The sequence below is a fragment of the Larus michahellis genome, chromosome 8 (genome assembly GCF_964199755.1).
Source record: "Larus michahellis chromosome 8, bLarMic1.1, whole genome shotgun sequence".
Taxonomy (NCBI): domain Eukaryota; kingdom Metazoa; phylum Chordata; class Aves; order Charadriiformes; family Laridae; genus Larus; species Larus michahellis.
This window is the reverse complement of record NC_133903.1, coordinates 1,248,279-1,265,509: the sequence shown is the minus strand read 5'-3', so window position 1 is coordinate 1,265,509 and position 17,231 is coordinate 1,248,279. Positions and strand designations below refer to the sequence as shown.

The window sequence follows — 17,231 nt, the reverse complement described above, 5'->3', positions numbered from 1 at the left end:
GACTTTTGCACATTCTACTTTTTAAATTTTTTTTTTAAACCAAGAACCACATCATCTCTTCACAGAAGATGGTGATGTGACCCAGGCTGCAGTTTGTTGCTGCTGGCCGGCGCCCCTGCCTGCAGCAGCAGACCTCGCGCTCGCAGCAGCCTCTTACGCTCTTCCCAGAAGGCTGAACCCCAACGTCCCCCCAGAGAAACCCCCACTGCTGCTTCCCTGAATCCACAGAGCTGCACACCAAACCCGAGGGCATTGACTTCAGTGGTCAGGGCAGAGCGATGAGACTAACCCCAAACCTATTTTCAATTAGGACATTATACAATAACAACAGAGATGAGGGATATCAGATGAAGTGTTAAGTACAGATATCTGACATCTCCACTTAGCGCCTGGTTTGATCTGACCTTGTATGAGGTCAGGATTTATATTTGATGGAATCAGTGACCTTTAGTAGAAAAATCTGAGCATTCCTAGAGAAATCAAGAAGATAGACTCCAATAGCAATAATCTAAACTTAAATCTGATTTCCAGAGCAACACAGCATTTATGTTGTTCAATACCACTGCTCTTTGCAAGATGACAACAGCTTTTTACCTGCTTTGCATCCTACACCTAACCTGCCAACTGCACGTTTGGAATACAGGCATTTATTCCTTTCCTGCCGCCCAGGGCGGGCTGCAAAGCCCACCCAAATTCCTGCTGAGTTCCTGCCTGGCTGGCTGGGGCCCTCCGCAGCAGCCACAGGAACGGGACCGCCAGGCTACACAAGAGAAGTTCGTCACCTGAGAAGCATCTTGAGGTCAGATCAAGAAATAACCAAAGTCAGGGTTAACGGTCCGCAGCTTGGTAAATCACTGACAGATTTCAGAAGCCTTCAAAACTACTGATTTCTTTTAGTCAAGCCTGCCTGTAACTTTAAGTTCTTTTTAGCAAAAGACGCTTTCCTGCTCTGGTTTTTCTTTGCCTTATTTCCATCGTAGTGCACATTTACCAGAAGATAACATGCAGGCACGAGGACAAGTGATGCAAGCTGGGAGAAAGCCACCTGGTATGAGGACAGTTGCTGCCAGTAAATACCAGTTTAGTGAGCTTTGAATAGAGAACTATACGCAATACCCAGGAAGTTTGGCTTTATATGACAAATTGCACCACAGCAGCGTATTTTCAACTACATCGCAACACGGTCCTTCACCGTCTATCAACAACACTCAAGAGAATGCTAACACTGGGGATTGTGTTCAGCTCTCCCACCCTGGCTCTGTTTGGAGGTACAGCAGAACACCTTCGAAACCACTCATCCATTCTCAGCTTAAGGCTATTTTCCTACAATGCTGGTTTTATGGCGGCACTAAAGTCTCCGAGTACTAGCAGCTTCCACTACTGTTGAAGTTTTAGTATCAAGTGAAAAAATGCTGATACACGAAATTACTGTAGGTTTAGCACCTGCTAAGTTGGCACTGCTGTATCTGAAGCAGTTCTGAGTCTACAGGCTGGGGAAATCGAGAGCAGTGATAGGACAGCTTTGATTGATTTACGCACTAGGCTGATTTCAGCAGTGATAAACTAATCACAGTTTCCCCTCCTCCCTACCCGAGAACGGGGTAGTTTTCTAAAATGAATTTCAGACTTCAGTACTACGACTTGGCTGCGAGTACGGGGCAACTGCAGAGCAATTGTACTGGTTCTTTGCAACGGACAAGGATCGTTTCTTACGGGCCCTTTCCTAAACCTAACATTAGGAAGTCATTCACATAAGTATTTCATTTCATTTACACAGTCTTTCACTTATATAGCTAAAATTATTAATTGCTGTGACTAAAATAATAATAACTAATTATTAATTACATAATCAGACACTTCAAAAAGTATTTTTATTAATACTCTGAGGAAAAGGCTGTAGCATTAATAAGGGAAAGTAAGAACACTCTGCTTTCTTCAGTTGAGCAGTTGTTGCTGCCACCAGAATCTTAGGGAACTGTTTCTATCACAAGGATCAAAGAAGAGATATTTCAACGAGCTATATAGAACTGGTTACTTTTACAGATTTAAGGATTACATACAAAAACTCTGTTAACTCCAGTTATGGGAACATGTGGAAAACAGAGTGCTGGTTTTCAAAAGTGTCCCTCTAGAACAAGAATTCAAAATATCTGTTATCCCTAAACTCAAAAAAATTCCAATAGCTTTACTTCATGAAGGACAGATTGACAATTAAACTAGAATAAAATCCAAGGAAATAAAAAAATAATACGATACCCAGAATGAAGTCACATTGAGCTGATTAAGGTCAGCATAATAAAGCACTGAATTTTTTTTTTTTTTTTAAAACACACCTAGATTTCCTTTAAATGAGGTTAGCAACAGCACAGACAAAGGCCCAGGAAGGATCCTTAGCTAAAGGGCCCGAAGAAGGCAAAAAGTGCTTTAAGAACGCACACGCAGAGGTGCACCCTACGTTAGAGGAAGAGCGCTCCAGGGGTCCCCAGGGGGGTCCGGGTTGGGGCTGAGCGGGAACCCCCCGGGCAGGGGAGCAGACACCCGCCCAGGGGCACCTTGCCTGGGGGACGCTGCGGTCTGGGACGCAGACGAAAGTTGGCTCCGCCAGGTATTACAGGAAATCTTTAGAATTCTGCTCAACCCTGTCCCTCAACTCCCACCCAAAAATTCTTAGATAATTTTTCAGTGAATTCCTTAGCATGGGACCTTTGGAGCAGAGACGCATGAGGAGGCTTAGGAGGGTAAGAAAGCAGGACCCTTGCTTTTCTTTTTTTTAATAATAAACTTTCAGTTCCTTTGAACCATTTTATTACTTATGTTAAAATCCTTGTAAGAAGATACTCAAGTAGTTTGTTCATAGAATTAAGCAGAATTAAAAAAAAAAATTTAAACAATCAGAGCGGAGTGCATAAAGAGCTCACAAGCATCTACCCAAAACTCAAACAGTGCCTGCTCTAGCCATGTTTGACACAGGGCTCCTGGAAGGGTTTTAATCCGCCTGGAGCCGTAAGTGTGATGAGGTGTTTGTCACCGACACCTTCCAGGACAGACCCCTCGGTGGGGCCGGTGCAGACCCCGTTAGAGCCAGGTGGCGCAGGGCAGCCAGGACACCCGGCCCATGGGCACAGAGCACTCGCCTCCCTAAAAAAAATCACAGCGTTTCCCTGGCAGTGTAAAAATATTATCCCCACTTTAATGATCAGAAATAGAAGCCATACTGTGCGGAAAGCCTACAGCCAGGAAAAAACGGAGAGGGCATGAAGGAACTGCACGCATCTCTGCCAAGCAATAAGGCAGCGCCGTCTTCCCTCAGCCCCAGGCTCCAGCCCCGCAGTGCCGGAGCCGTTACTGTAACCACCACCACAAGGATTTACACAGCCGGACCCCGCTGCCGTCCTCTTGCCGTCACAAAGGCTCTAAAACTTCCTCCTGCTCTCCACTGACTTGGGCATTTATCCCCGACAAAGAGACACAGATCAAATCCTGTAAAACCCCGAGGAGCAGGGACACCAGGCACCATACCCCTATCACTCTTTATAAGCGGCAGAACTGCCAAATTATTCTCCTACCTAGGAGTGTTCCAGTACTGCACTGGGATTAGCACGAGGCTGAGATGCATCTGCATTCCAGCATTTTTGGATTCCTGTTTTTTAAATCAAAACTGTACAGAAATCTTTTTCTAGCTTTATTAAATAAAATGTACATGCAGGGGAAATAAAAGTACAGATGCATCATTTGAATACACAAATACAGTTTTCAGAGTGCTGTGAATCAGGTTTCTTCTGCTGTTATAATTTACAATTACTTATCACATTAGCTCCTAATTGTCTTTTCAGAGTGCACTCAATTACAAAATTAGAATCCTTATCTTCCTGTAACAGCCACCTTCTAGACAGATCCCCATAAAATGTGCAAATTGACTAGAAGAATATTTTTCCTTATACTGATCCCGTTCATCAAAAGGTTGTCCTAAATCAAAGCTTAAGCATGCTTTTGTTTTTCTGGTGAGGACAGCAAACCAGCTGCTTTCTGGAACTGGCTTATTAGCCATTTGCTTATACAGAGACCAGGTGGTGTCATGGATTAATTCTTTTTCCTATTTCACAAAATCATGATTTTTTAAATTTTTTTTTTTTTTCGACCTTTGGCGGCAAGGCATTCTTGCACAGGAATACAAGCAGGATGTGAGCGCCCACTCTGACCAGGCTGAAACAATTAGCACAATCAGTTCCTCCTTTGACCGAAACATCAATGCCTGCTCCTACAGCTCAAATACCGTTAACTCTTGCTGAGCAGGAGCGTAAAACAAAACCACACCAAAACCCTCCACGCTTCTGTATGAGGCTGCGTCTTCCCCCGGCTCATGGGAGAGAGGGGAACACAAAGCCCGCAGCTGAGGGCCAGGGCTGAACGCTTCCTGGCTGTAAACGTGTCACAAATACACGATATGTATTTTGATCCAGAAAATAAAATCTGAGCACCTTTCAAGTCTGCCAGGATCAAATCTATGTTTCATCCGAAGCAGGCAATCTTCGACATCCTACAAATTCAAGTGGTAATAGCCTGTGAAAAAGGACAGTTAAATATTAATGCCCGTACAAATGACAGGCCCCGTCCGTTTGCAGTGCCATTGATTGCCCTCCAGAACGTGCCGTTTGCGGTCCCTGCTCAGCACAGGCCTAACGGGGCTCGCCAGCCGGCGCACAGGAGCTGTAACACGTCCGCGTTTCTAATGCGGTGCACGGACACGGAGGGAGCGCTCAGACGGAGGAGCCCAATGAGCTGAACTAACGCTGTCGGAAGCTGCAGCTCCGCACGTCAGAGCTAACGAAGTTCTCCTTGCTTGGGCTCCGCTTCTCTCCTGGCCACAAACCAAAAGGACAGGTCCTTGTCCTCCAAGATGGTTGTGAGGCCGAATACATCCTGCACTAGCTCGATTAACGGTGTTTAATTGAGGAACTGAGGCTGCAGTCACCTCTGCACCGAGACCCCCGTGGCCCCATCCCAGTGCAGAGCAGAAGGGACCATTCCTCCTGGGCCGGGAGCTCTGGGCTGCGCACACCGAGGGGAACGGCACCGGAAGGAGCCTGCGCTCAAAGCTCCCCAGTTGACATCACAGAGCAAAAAGCGTGTTGTGTCTGGATTTCATCTCCAAGTAGCACCAATTTCTCAACATCTGGTTTTGGTTGCCTACCTCTGAAGCTTCCCATGGACAGACTGTATTTTGGGAAAGATTAGGATGAAGACAGCCAGGTTATTTACAAGCCAGCTGAACGTCACTGGGAGTCTCTTACAGGACCTCGTGAGCAGTGGCCTTCACAGCGAAGGCCTGATGAAGAGGGGCTGTCCGGCTGGTACACATCAATGAGTGCGTGACTCCGGCATCGGGGGTTGCGAGAAAGGCGTGAGAAAGAGGAACGGAGCTGACACCAGAATGGCAAGCCCAAGTGACAAGCACATCGGAAAGCAGGAAAAATTCTACAGTTCCACGAGTGACAAACTTCCAGCAGCTTTCAGATGCAAAGAGAGCTCCCTAGGAAAGCCCGGAGTTGTGTGTGGGTAACCCTTCCTAACGGAGACATTCAGTTCACTTTCCAGCCTTTACTTTCCTGACATTTCTGTAATTTTCATAATTTCAAGGTAGCTGCATAATTTTGCATACATTTAAAGTAAGTGGCTAATCATTATTAATTCCACTGGTATCCTCCGTGCTAACAGTAACCATTATTAACCTATTTGACAATATTGTGGATTCCTTTGACATTAATGTGATTGTAATATGTAAATCCATAGGAATTCAATTGTAAATTGCCATTATTCAATGTACTTAGCTTCGATGCATAATTCTGCAATTTGTGCAGAAGGAAATTACACGCTGACTCACGAGACATAACTTTTCAGGGCTTCATAAGACCAAATGTGAGCAATTTGTACCTATCATTACATTAAAATGTAAGTGAAATATATAATGCAGCCACAACACATTAAAGGAAACACACCACTTGCATCCTTAGCCATGTTGCTTAAAGGAAAATGTTTCACATTAAACTAGCTATTTGCATCAACTACTCGCATAACATAGATTTACTTAAAGCTAGCACTATGCCAGCAGCAGTAAAGGCCTTAATCTACAGTATACTAAAGAGGAAGTTTTGACGATTTGTGTTTTTCAAACATATTATTTTTTAATCTTACATAAAACCCTCCAGGGTCAGTTGGCCTCAGGGTACCAGGGACGACACCCTGGCAAGATCCTGCCCTTTTCACAGGCACCACATCTTTCTGAGAGCCCAAGGGACCCCACAGGGCTGGGGCCAGGTCCCAGAAGCAGGAGAACAATCTGAACTCACTCCCAGCCTGAAGCGGAGCAAGAACCTGGGTCTCAGGCCTATGCCCTACTCACCTAAGGACGGATCCAATTATTTCTAGGGGCTTTGTGTGAAGCTACTGGAAGAAGTTAGACAATACATGGCATTGAAACGTCAATCGTGTCCAACCAAGATTTCACCCTCTGCTCTCTGAAGCATCGCTGACTTCAAACAGAGCTCTGAGAAACAATCAGAATTTTACCTGCGCACTTTAAAAGGACTGAGCTTTTAGGGTTATTCACCTGGGTGAGTTCATTGGTGTTTAAATTTAACAGAATTGCTCACATATACATTGGAGATTTGCTGTTTTGTAGTCAGTAAAAACCTTTGTATCAAGGAAGTTCAGATAAGAATTCAAGAAAAGAAAAATTTTTGCTCTGAACTGTGTAGCAGTATAAAACTTGGTCTGAAAATTTCATGAGACAAGGCTTTTATGATCTGCTCACTTCAGCCAGAAGTATTGCACGAACGATTTGTGATTATGAGGACCAGAGCTGTGAACCGAGTATTCTGCTCTTTTGGGCACTAGGTTCATTTGAAATTCTAGAAATAGAGGAAATGTGAAGGAAGAGATTCTTGAATTTATAGCCTGAGGATTTTTAGGGCCAACTCATGAACCAGTTCCAGATGGAAGTTAAATTTGCATCTGTCAATAACCAAGTTTCAGAGAACAGAGTTGGGTTTATAAGTCAAATACTTTCATCTTTGAGCCTACAAGGACTGAAGACTGGTCAGGTTCTTAACAGAAAAACACCGTGTATCCTTAGCTACTAATGGCCCTTTAGTAATCTCGTCCTCTTCCTAGCCTTCGTTCAGTCTCTCATGGTGGTTTCTCAAGCTCTCAGCAATAATATTCCTGAATCAGATGAGGCATGTGAACAAGTGGCGCTTCTCTGAGACTACAGGCAACAGACCCTTACTGTCAAGGTGGCTTTAGCACCTTCCCTTGTGAGGGGAAGAGAGCGTGCTAGCCTCACCAGAAATAAGCTAAGGATTTCTGACCCCCATAACACGAGAAAGAACAAAACAAGAAGGTCAATTAGATATTGTAGAAAGAAATCTATCAATTTGTATGAGCACGGGACTACATTCATACTATTTGAGAGCCCAAATAGTAGCAGGCGAAAAGCAAAGACGTGATCGACATGTCCTTCCATACACCTACAAACATTTCATCAACTAATAAAACTAGCCCTTTGCTCCTTCATTTGAAATACCTTCTGTTCTTTTTCTGAAGAAAAGTGAGAACCCAAGAATACATCCTCCCGAGAATAACAAAAGGATTGAAGAAAATCTCTCCTGAATTTGAAGAGGTGCAGGACAACCGCATCCCACACCAAAAGTTATCAGATATGGAGTAAAGCATTATTTTCCTTCCAAAAAAAAGCCACTTCTGACACATTTCCCATCTGGAAAAACAGACCAAATTCACTCAAAATTGCTGAAATACTAGAGTTGTTTTCTCGCCTAAATCATCTTTTCACTCTGATATGTTAGTGCAAAAATAAAAAAAAAAATAATCATTTTTAAAAGGAACAAAGACATAAAAAAACCCCAACAAATTGAAATACTTTTAAAACCCCTCCATCTGGCACGACCAGAAAGCTTTCACCCGCGCTCCAGTTAATTCAGTTTGTGATTTCAGTTTCTCAAGCTCTCAGTGAGAGAAAACACTCAACTTTCAGCATCGCCCCATCGCAACGGATCTGAAGCCTCCCTGACAGGGGGCCGAAAGGTTTAGCGAGGAGCTCCTCAAACCACTCTTGAGGTCCACAAGCGTTGGGACAGTCCCAGCTACAACATTACATCCTCCAGCAAAGGCTGGGGAAACCCAAGAATGAGGGGCCCAGCCCGGCATGGCTGTGACCACCCTGAGGCCAGTCCTGCAGCACTGGAGTAACAGCCCGAGTCCCGCTCCTTCCATCCTGCCGGCATCGTGTGTGCTTGGATCGATACCCGAGTCCTCCAGGTGCCAGAAATCCACGTTCTACCTTCCTCTCTCCGCATCCAGCCCAGCGATTAAGAGAGCAGGGGCTAAGGGATCTCGTTACACACAAATAGGATAAAATTATGTTCAGTAACATTCCTAAATTAATCCGGTGTTTCAGGGTAGCGTTACTTGTGCTGCAGCAGATATTCAGCCCCCTCACACCTATCAATACAATTGCAGTGAGTGTTAAAACGTACTTTGCCTTTTCTGCAGCAATATTCTGCTTTGCTCTGCTCTTTTCTTTTAATGACTGCAGGGACCTCAGGTGTTCTTCAACCTTTATAGTCAACAAAGCACTGAGTCCACAACTGGCTGAAGGCCTTTCTGTTCTGCCTGCAGCTACAGCTGTCCAAGTGAGATTTTTGTCATTTTGGACTCAAGTTTTTTTGAATTATTGATGGAAGAGACAGTCATAAAATATTTAGTAGATTTAGCTACCTCCAGACTCTGGGAAGTTTTAATCCTTCCTCCTCCATTTATAGCACACAGACGCACATGCACGAGCAGCTTAATATTTCTTTAGCTTCGAACTGTGTCTATTAGGTGGCTACAGCGAGAGGAGAGAGCTGTACGGCACCGCTTCTCAGGGGAAAGATGTGCTGAAGTGTGCTACCTACGGAACAAAACATTCGACACGTCTAAGAAAGAAGACATGGGGTGAGAAATTCCTCAGAGAGAGCGGGGAGGACGATGCGTGGGCTCCTGTATTTCTGCTGCGCCCTTTTTGGTATCACCCTCGTGGCTGCAGGGCTGAGAGCAGCATCACCCCCACACGTTAATGAACAGCCCAGCGAGTTCTCTGCGAGTATGTCAGAAAACTGGAAACAGAATGAGGCCAAGCTGTAGATTATTCAATGCATGCACATTTTGCCAAAGGGAATAATCTTCCCAAAGAACTAGCAGCTCCTTCGGGAGGCTTTTAGCACTGACTTCCCCCCCCTCCGGCAGCCAGTGCAGAAGCGGAGCCGGGACGGCCATTTCAGCCCCTTCCTGCGGGCGTTAAGGGTAAGCCCTGCATCGCGTGCTCATGCCAACAGTCTTAAAAATGGGATCAGCCCATGTTAAATACTCATCATTCTGTAAACCTGAGAAAACGTTAACTTCCATGAGAAGCTGAGGAGTGTTTATTTTCTCTTCCCTATTAGATTGCCCCTTCAACTTTCAGAACTTTGATTCACTGTTTATCTTTCTAGCTTGGCAAAAGCCTTCCTTTCCAGTCGCCTGGGAGAAATGCATGTCACAAATTATCCTTAGTTTTTTGGTTTTTTTTTTAATCTTTACGCATTCGTATTATAAGTATTCTTGAAAAGAAAAAGAAGAAAATAAAATGCCAGTACTCCAAGGCTGATAGATTTTTCGGAGTGATCCTGCAGGGCTTGGCAGCACAGGCCGTAGCTATCGGGCCCAATGAACACACGGTTCAGCCCAGGACCACTGTACTCAAATCTCCCCCCACTGTTAGGCCCGTCCCGTTTTTAAAAGGGCTGGATTTGATATCTGAAATGGGCCAGTGAGCTATTGTCAGAGATGAGAACCCTTCCCTACTACCGCAAATCCATGAACTCCCTTTCTACAGCAGCAACAGTGGCCAGAGACCTTATCTCCTCCCAGATGTCTTCTGAAGGAGACTCTACTGGGAGGGTGTTTGAGCGTTAAAAAGCAAAGGAAAGGAACAAGCGAAAAAACATCGAGGGCCTGCTCCTAGAAGGCAGGACCTGCTTTTGAACAAGAGGGAGACAGAAATAATCATCTGCACCAGATTCATAACAAAAGGACAGTCAGGTGTCGCTCACCTCTGGCAATGCCTATCTAGCTAGAGTAGAGGAAACAGAAGGGCTGAATATGATGACCCAAAAACAAAGTGTGGAAAAAGTTAAAGGAGAAATCAAATTAATTAGTTTTACAGCTCTGCCAGGCTGAATTCAGCTGTGACTGTATACTTTTGCAAATGAAAGATAATGTAAAGGAAAAGGAAAGAAAGAGGGCTAATATAATTCACGCATTCACATGAACTAAATTGCTTTAGTGGCTCCTCGCTTCACTGCAACCAGCTGGACGTGTGTCCTTGCTGAAGTAAGCAGAGTCCAGCTGAACTCAGACTGCTCTCCCTACGGTTCAAACATGCATAATACATGTGCCTCTGACAGCCTCTCCCCGTCACAGAGTCCTGTGTCCTCATTTATTAGGACACTGAGGTTTGAGCTGGGACTGGGAGTCAAAAGCCACAGGGTCTATGGCTAATTACCCTGTTAAAACAGGCCCGAGAGCCCAAAGGAAGATTAACTGCTCTGCTTGAAATGAAGATCTGCTTGTAATTATCTTCAGTGTTGTTTCCTACTTCACTTGTTCATCTCCCAGTATATTTTCAATTACATCCAAGAACTACAATAAAACAGCATTTTATTGCTAAGCCAAGCACTCCAAAACTCAGAACTGCCAGAATTAGAACTGCCCATGCAACTTCAATTTGGCCCCACTCTATATATGCATGGTTTTAATTACATGATCATACAACATTTCATCCACAGGACCCTTGATTAATTTTCATTCTGAACACACTTCTGGGAACTTCAGGGCTATTAAAAAAAAAAAAATCTTAGTTTTTAAATACCAGCTCATCCACGGTTCTGGAAAACAACAAAAACATTTCAAGATACCACTTAACCTCATGTTTCTATAGGTTTGGGGAAAGAAGTGCAACAGTTGTGACTGACACAAGGTGGTCACCCACCAACACGAAGGAGTGGTCAGAACAGATAATTCATACTGTTCTGCCACATACCTATGGACTACACAGCATCGCTTGACGAAGAACCATCACGTGACAACTTCTGAAGCCTGTTCTTCATCCCACACGATAGGAAAGGGTTGCCTTGGATCCACCCACCCTCCAAGTTAGAGAACACCATCATTTCCCAATGCTATTACTAGAATTCCTTCAGCTCCGTATCCATGGCTAAGAACGCCATCCTCGCATATGGTAAGAACCAGCTCTTAGCAGAACCTGCTGGTTTTGCAGACTACCTCAAAGAGGTACGGAAGTGGGTCAGTCTACGATATTATGCCAAAAAGCCCTTTAAGCAGCTAGACTAACACTTCTGGGATGCAAACACCACGCTGTGGTTTCTAACAATGCATCCATGTCATCTACTGCAGGGACAAGGGAGCTCCCTCCGCGTAGTGGGCTCAGCCATGCCCAAAGCTGTACTCAACTGCACGCTGTCCCCCTAAGGGACATTAGCTCTGGCCACTCACCACACTAAATCCTGACCTCTCCTCAACTCAGAGAACAGCCAGAGCTAGCCACCATGGCTGGACCAGGAAGACACACTCGAAACTTCACGCTAGGCCAGCTAGCTTTTGAGCACACCACCATAAAGTGGCAATTTAAGAGTGAAATCCTCACTTCCTCAAAGCCAATAAGCATGAATGCTTCAGATCCTCCTTGGCAGTTATTCTAGATTTCTAAATACAGGCAGTGCAAGACGATAGTGGTGTGGCTGCGTTCAGGAAGAGCGGATGGAGGAAGAAGCTATGGAATTCAACGTAACCCCAACAGCTGATTTATCAGCACAGGCTTTTAATAGATACCTATAGGTAACAAAGCTTGGTTTTTATAACTCACGTCTTACACAAGAGGGCCTGACATTCTGGATGCATGGAGGAGTCACAAACTGGTAGGTTAAACTCTTTATTACTTCCCCACCCTGCTCAAGGGGAAAAGCACCAGGTTTTCCCTCAGAGCGCAGCAGGCATTTTAGCATTATGTTACCCACAGACAAGTGACAACACACTGTACTGTACACAGTCCTCAGGAGCCGGCAGGTCACGCTCATTCTGACATCAATCGAATGCATGGAAAAAAAGTTATTTTTCAAGTTCAGCTTTATAATAAGAGCACGCTGCGGTACAGCACTGGCTCTCCAGCAAGACAGGGCGCACAAGCCACGCTGCTCACTCCTCTGGGCTGAGGAGGGCAGGAGCACAAGTATGACTCAAAATCCCATCCGACTTCTCCTCCCCGCTGCGCTCCTGGCTGGTAACACCAGGCTAAGCGAGACGGTGCTGGGAGGAGGGCTCAGTACACCCTGTGCGACAAGAGCTGGCGAGCTGGGCACGCTGCTCCCTTGCCATGGCCTCCTCCCTTCCCATCCCTTTCTCTCACCGTGCAACTTGCATTCAAGCTTTGGTGGCGTTGGCCTCAGAGGAGAAGTTTGGCTCCTTTAGGGGATTACAAAGGCAATGGAGAGCAAGGAGCGTGGGGGAAGGGTCGCGGTGGCACCCAAAGCAGTGACCTTACTAGGGCACAAAGTCAGCAAAGCACTGGGGATGTGGGGGGACCTCCCGCCAGAGCAACAGGGCTTTGAGGCAGAGGGGTTCATGGACACCTTTGCTGAATCTTTGAATGTGAAAGGACTGGAAGTGTTAGAAGAAAGGAGGAAGCATTGGCAGGGCCGCAAACTGCAAAACCCTCTATTGCCTCGCGCTGCACTGACAAAAAAAGCCACTCGCATTATTCCTATTAAGTAATACATTTTTAAACCCTAACCATTCAACGTTTCTTCTCCTTTTCAAGCCAGCACATGTATTCATGGTAGCAGCAAACCCATCTGAACCAAACTGCATATACATCATCTTTTGTTTTCCATGGGGATGCGGCATGAACACTTGGACAGCTTGTATAAACGACAATAAAACCCTTCAATGCAAGTCTCTCATCCAGAGGTAATCAAAATGCCAGCTGGATCGTTTACCACTGGCCACAAGAATTTTCTCGTTCATCTGCGAAGGAGTCCACGCTGTTCTCCCTTCTGAAATAACTCAGGCAGATATTTATAACCTGTGGTATACTGTCTACGTGCCCGGGAGCTTCTCCGTTTGTTTTACTAGCATTGTTAAATATAGTTTTCTCTGTTCCTAAAACATCTAAAATAGACTCTCAGAACTGTAAGTAGAGAGAGTAGAACCTTGTCTTCTTTTCAGGCCACAAACCACTTGTTTGCACTTTATGCAGAAGAACAGAAGAGGTGTACAATAACAACAGTGAAATTATCCGGGAATTGCAACAAGGAACATCATGAGCAACTATTGCTAATGATATAGGAATAGAGAGTTTTCCTAAGATAATATTTAGATTTCTCTTATAACAAAACCTACCATAAAATTGTATTTTTTAAGTACGTAATTTCGAAAAGAAGTACTCAAATAGTCAAAGAGACACATTGAAAGGGTTGCAATTACGCAGATACACAAGCCACAAGAGTTCTATACTGAAGCTACACTCAGATGACTCTGGATTCTGTGTTCTAGTTTAGGCATATTACAAAATAAATTTCATCCCACAACGCTCAAATAAGAGCTCCAAAATTCAGGAGAAAGTAGAAGAAAGGGCAAAACTGAGATTTCCATTTGGATTCAATTCTAATTATACTCTTCTGGGCAGTTTCCTCCCTATTATTTTTAATTAGCTCCTCTGACACCATAAATCACACACAATAGCGAGGGTTGTTTGGGGCTGGGTTTTTTTTAATTCTAAAAGGTCCTCATTAAAAAACCCACCAAGTATGATGAACACACTCTACTGACAATAACTAAATATCCCCAGGGCTACGAACATTCTTCAATTTTAGAAGAACACAGGCAGACCAATGGAGACTGAAAAGAAAAAAAAAATAAAATAAAGAAATTCCCAACTTACAGAAGGAAGACAGCAGATTTCTAGGAACTTGTATCTGCTCACGTGTTCCACACCACGGGGCCATATTCCAACCGTGCAAAGAAGGGACTCCAATGGAAACTCAACAACCACAGCTCTCCGAAAGGAAGCTCCTCCGTTCAAGGCAGCCCTTTGCAGTCATCGCTGTGATGTTATGTTTAGAATTACCATAGTAAATCTATTGCTGTAGACAATGTATGTTAGATAATTCCTGGCTAATTAGATTCTGCCATCTCTCTGCAGAAGCCATACATCCTATAACGTACGGCTCAATGACATGCTACGCTGTTAAAGTGTTGGAAATAGCCATTCTGTTACCGGAGCACCCCACTGGTCCCATGACGCCGTGCTAGCGCAGGGCTGGGGGGCTGCAGACACCACATCAAGAGTTTACTTGTACTGCACGCAACATTTCTAAAGCGAGTCTTCTTTAACAGAGAAAGTACTACCTAAAGATAGTACTTGGTAGGTTCAACCAACCAGCAAAGGCCTTTGCCTTAAGAGCAAGGGGCTGGAGGAGCAGCAGCAGCATTCGCATGGCGTGTACTACTGACCTATTGATTCCAGCCCCCGTCCCATTCACACCAGTGAGCAGCTCACCCTGCAGCGTTGCTCGGACGCGGCTCAGAGAGATCACTTCAATACTTCGTATTGCACAACAGGCTTTCCTTTATTTGATTATTTAGTAAGACATGATTGAAAATGTCACAAGACAAGAAAGAATATTTTTCAGGCTGGTCAAGCGGATGCTGATGGGTAATTAAAAGTCCAGCTGCATTTAAAACAGCAGCTGATTGGGGAAGGATGGAAAAGGAGGATATACTTTGCAGTATAAGTATTATAAATCCTGAACCTGAAAAGGTAAAGGCAAGATGCAAGAAAAAAATCAGAATAACATTCTGTAATTATAAAACTATAACCTGTTATATCAGAGTGAGCATCTTTGCTGTATTACTCTTACCAAAACATTGCTTAATTAATTCCACTGCTACGAGATGAATAATGTCCAGTTGCACTCCCTTCACACTGAGCATACAGCAACTTGAGAAATCAGGTGAAGCTCTTTGATTGAATCAATACAAAGGTTAATGCCTTCCTGAGGGAGTTTTGATCATGTTACCCATAGGATAAATGGTTCTGAACTGGCACGTGGCTTTCCCACATTAGTTTACTGGCTGACTTAAAGTAGATGAATAAAATGAATAGGTAAAAAAAAGCTAGGGGGAACACTTCAGGTGAAACTATGCAGTATTTTATTTCTAACCAAGCAGCTGGACAAGGGCTATTTCTATCCTTCCTCCCCCACCCACCAGCAAAACCAGAGCTTTGCCCTGCGTTTTGAGTCATGCCGCTTATCCTCTGTGGCTTCCAGAGAGTAAAGGTTTTAGGCACTAGAACAGGAGAAAGATTAGTATTTCTATAATTTGACAGTTAAGGAGAGCTTAGCAAAAGAAAAAGTCCACAGCATTAATGTAAAAACTTCCCTGGAGGGAAGAATTAAGAGGGAATATGCTCTGCTCCTCCAAAGACAGCAAGATTCTTAACCAACAGCCCGATTTCTTTGCTAACTTGAGATGAAGACAGGATCAGTATTACAGCCAGCACCAGACGCAGAGTTCTGAGCCTCTAATCAAAGAGCTACAACAAACTTGTTTCCACTGTCTGAGTCACTGGAACCCTCTGTATTTGAGGCCCTCATTATTTTCATGCACTGCAACACTGGCAAAGCTGGCAGACCAAGTCGCTTGCCGTTTTGTTCCTAGAATTAAGTCATCAAATTTACATCACAAAGAATAAATGTGGTTTAATCAGTTTAATTTGTTCCCTCACTCTCTTAAGCAGCAGACACCATGAGAGGCACCCGCTGCAGTTCCTTCGATTGTTTGTGAAGATTGGAAAGGGGAAAAACATAAATCCACTAATTAACAGAGAAACAGCAATATGCGGAATCTGGCCTCCACTGCAACCAACGGGACTTTTGCCAGCCAAGTTCACCCACCGAGTTTAACAATAGTTGCTGGAAAAAACGTGAATAGCTCCTTTAGGAGCTTGGAGTGAGAAACAAAGTCACTGGGCAGTTGACTGTAGTGGAACAGGATGATAGATCAATGAAAGAGGGACAGTTACCTGGCACACTCAGTTTTGCAACAATAACACTGCCACGGGTGCAAAGGTACAGTAAAGATTAGTTTACCTGCATAGTCTTACCGTTTTGGAAAACGTTTGGCAGGAAATCACAGAGTTTAACCATGGGACAAAAGCCTTTAGATAAACATTTCATCTCCTGCTTTTTAGCTTTATATAAAGGGCAGAAGACAAAGAACAGCTACCGATCAAGCCAGGGGTCATCCTCAAGGAAGGCTCCATTCACAGGCAGTTCCAAGGCGTGAGCAAACTCCTCCTTCTCAAACGTTCAACCTCAGTCCCTAACTGTGCCACACCACCAGCCCCCCTCCCCCCCGCTCCGCAGGCTGGGGGAGTATCACATCAGCAGTCGCAACTCACTCACCTTTAGCAGCGCAACCAGTCCCAGCATCCACACGACTCTGCTTCCCTTGATCCAAAAAGACGCAGAAGAGCTTTGCAGGAAGACACACTTCTTACTTCCTTCCCGAGCAAGCCGCCTCCTCTTTTACCCTCACCTCTTGTAAAACAGACACTTGTAATCCATTCTGCTGGCTTCACTGCAGCACGGATGAGCACGATCTCAAGGTTACTCCATTTCTCTTTTCTGCCTCACAGCTGGCAGTGATGGGTAGTTCATCCCTACTAGGATAAAGCAGATTTCCACATTAGAAAAGGATTTTCCAGTTGGACTGGGTACTAACATCTTGTCTCAGCCCAATACCTCTTGCCAGATTCACCTACAGCGACAAAAACACCCTCTCTGCAACTCAGGTGCATTCTCCACCCTCATCAGAGCTTTTTATAGGTGACTGCAAACACCTGGGCAGCTCGTCCTGGTCCTCAGTCCCTCCCTGCACAAGGGGAACAACCCCTGCCTGACCTCTCTTTCTAACTTTTAGCAACATGGATCTTCTTGCTACATCACGTTTCTTTTCACCAAGGAAAATTTAGACTTCCCAGGAATATGTTCTCAGAGCTATAGAAATGAAAACATCTCCACCCCTCCCGCTAATTACCATGATTGCATTTTTTC

General features: G+C 44.6%; 1 long non-coding RNA gene across 1 annotated transcript in view; it reads right to left on the bottom strand.

Annotated features, from left to right (window-relative positions):
* Positions 1-16,951, bottom strand: part of LOC141747413 (uncharacterized) — a 130,558-nt gene extending 113,607 nt beyond the window's left edge. The window contains exons 1-2 of the long non-coding RNA XR_012588720.1: positions 16,920-16,951; positions 16,581-16,837 (exon numbers count right to left, since the gene is read on the bottom strand). This is a non-coding gene — a long non-coding RNA (uncharacterized LOC141747413). The remainder of the gene's footprint in view (positions 1-16,580; positions 16,838-16,919) is intronic.
* Between the last annotated feature and the right edge of the window lie 280 nt (positions 16,952-17,231).